The sequence below is a fragment of the Saccoglossus kowalevskii genome, chromosome 7 (genome assembly GCF_978046115.1).
Source record: "Saccoglossus kowalevskii chromosome 7, keSacKowa6.1, whole genome shotgun sequence".
Taxonomy (NCBI): Eukaryota; Metazoa; Hemichordata; class Enteropneusta; family Harrimaniidae; genus Saccoglossus; species Saccoglossus kowalevskii.
The window spans coordinates 39,552,546-39,555,526 of NC_140647.1; positions in this window are offsets into that span (position 1 = coordinate 39,552,546).

Consider the following 2,981-nt stretch of genomic DNA (forward strand, 5'->3'; position numbering starts at 1 on the left):
GTATTAACTATTATTAAATTCTGAACGACACTTCAAAGCTAATAGTTGTACGACACCTGTCTTCGTGAAAGCAACTGAACTGGGACCTTTTGTTACCTGTTTTGGGTGCTTGTTCTAGATGTAATATTTTTTTTTTTTAATGAGACAGTTACGTGAACAAAGCATAGGTTACTCCTTTTGACAGAGCAGAGAAACAGAGGAAAGCAAAGGAAATATTAATGATTAATTCCAAAAACAACAATACCAAAACTACGTCGGTCCACAGGTCTGTTAAAATTCAATTTTCAAAATTAATTCACGATCAGTGAATGAGCTCGGTCTATACGTACCGTAAAAGTATTCTCACAAAAATATTTTCCACTAAAAACATGAATAATTTATTGGGCTTCAAAAAAAAAACGTGTCAAATTTAGTTTTAGCCATAAATATTTGGTGGCCAGTCGATGCATGATGAACAATTCGAAAACCGGGATTCACAAGGAAGTCCTTCAGGGCTGAAAATCATTGACCCTATTCTGGTTTACTTCATTTCACAATTTGCAAGGAAAACTGATTAGCCGTGGACTCCAGTGTATCTCAGTCTAGTTTTTTTTTCTTTTTGAACTGAGGTCAAATCTCATCCGTTTGTCAAATGTGCCGGTGTTTTTCAGTGAATAATTTTTAAGCCTGTCACAGCACAAAACAACTATGTGAATCGACGTCGGAGATTGGATGGTACGACGACTCTCAATTAACGTCAAATATACTTTGTTACAACATCCTTGATTGGCTGAAAGTCACATGATTGGAGCACGACCTGGGTCACAGAACCATATTTGTCTGTATTTTCAACAGGACTTTGCAAGAGAACCACACCTACAATTTCAATCATTTTTAGCGCGAAAGTTGCTAACAAATGTCGAAAAACTCATGAATTTTATGGATTCGAACAAAATAAAGCTAGCGATTGCTAAGAATGGTTATTAATATATTCCCCGATGCTCTTCGAAGTTTGTTTTATTTCAAGGTAAGTAATTGCTAGTTGAAGTTGCATCGACTTCAAGGCGGCTGTTTCACCGCGAACTCTAGCTCTGTTGTAGTTTTGCGATGTAAAATAAAATAATATATTATAATAATAATAATACTTGTTTAATTATTTGAGGTTTCAGACCACAAATTACGGGACATGATCCCCATGAATTACAGTCAATGTTTGTCCTGTCTCGGCTGACTGTGTTGAATGCCGGACGTCGAGACCGACACTCGTCCGAAACTCAGTATGGAGAAACCAACGGGGATCAATATTCCACAGGGAGCCCAGGAACTATAATCAACTGTAATACGCAGTCTCTATGAGCGGGGGGGGGGGGGGGGTATCGGCTGGTATCTAGTGTAAGAAATTCGAAGCAGCAACTAATATTCTTCAACCTGGTATTTTTTTTAGATTTTATTTTTTATTTTTTTCGTCCGTTTTTTCGAGTTTAAAAAATGTGAGCTGGCTGGAGCCTTCATCCCTTGTCTATTTCTTACACTAGATACCAGCCGATACCCACCCCCCCACCCCCCCCCCCCACCCGCTCATAGAGACTGCGTATTACAGTTGATTATTATAGTTCCTGGGCTTCCTGTGAATATTCTAAACAAATTATTGGGGCACGGTCAACAGACATTCCAAACAATCAAGATTTTTCTAGTTATTTACAGACATACTGTCATGACAAACATAGGTAAATTTAACAAATACACAAAGAGGTGTAATACCAGTATTAGGTTTTATTTTAGGCTTAGAAATATTTTCTTTGACGATCAGCCCATGCATAGAACTGCTATATGTTATTTGTCTATTTGGTCCTTCAGCTTGTCTTCGCCTCAGGGGGGGGGCAACAATAATTATACAAAACACATTGCGAAGACTCAATCAGGAAAGAAACCCCAGACAAGCATGTCGTACTTGTGTTGAAATACATTTTGTATTTCACGACAGAATATTGTTTAAAATAAAATATTCAGTCCAAGCCAAATCGAGGTCAAAGGGTCAGATTGCGTGTATATAATAACAGATAGTTAAAACAAAAAGTATTTGAACTTTTGTCGGCTGTTCAAAATCTATAAAAAAAGAGAAAGACAATTACAAGACAATGTGAAATTTTCTGTTAGTCCGAAGTGCAAATGCTTGCGAGCAAAAATAAAGCAGAAATTGTCCGGAAGAATTCAATAAGGCCTAACAAAAAAAAAGGTGTGTTTCAGGTAACGAGCTAGAAAAAAATAGGTAGATTAGGTCAGATTTCTTTTTTTTTTATTAATCTTTTTTTTTTTTTTTGCATTCAAACAATTTCGACAAGTTGAAATACAATTTGCTGAAAAAATATAATTAGCATGAATATATCTGGGTCTTTATTCAATACCCAAATATTATTTGAATTTATATTTTGAGATGATAAATCTTTATATTGGTCAAAATTGCTCACATGGGCAACTGATATTAGTTAGTTTCAAATTACTGACACAGCCAAGATATCAAGTATCATACTCAATGGATTTTGTTGATCTCAGAATTCAAAAACAGCCATAGAGGACTTTTGTTGATATCTAGTTCAACTGAGGCCAACTAAATAGAATGTGAAAAAAGACAAGTTTCAAAGATGTTCAAGTTTTATTCAAGTTTCCATGTTCAATGTTCATTTATTTTCCATAGGGTCTCGTGCAGCATGGGAGATACCCTTCACTGGTGCATGCAGCTCATCTTTCCTTGATACAAAATGTATACCTGCTGCATTCTTCACGTCCGAACTGTAAACAAATATTAAATTGACCTACAACTTGCAAGTGTGTTGTTTTTAGGATATAAAAAATATATAATTATGCTATTCTAATTTTTTACAGTTGTATGAAATCAATTAAAAAAGACTATTTATAACATTTATTGCTATAAAACACACCGTTTTTACATTAAAATAAAGTTTGCATATATATAGGTACACATAAATACGTCAAATTCCCGG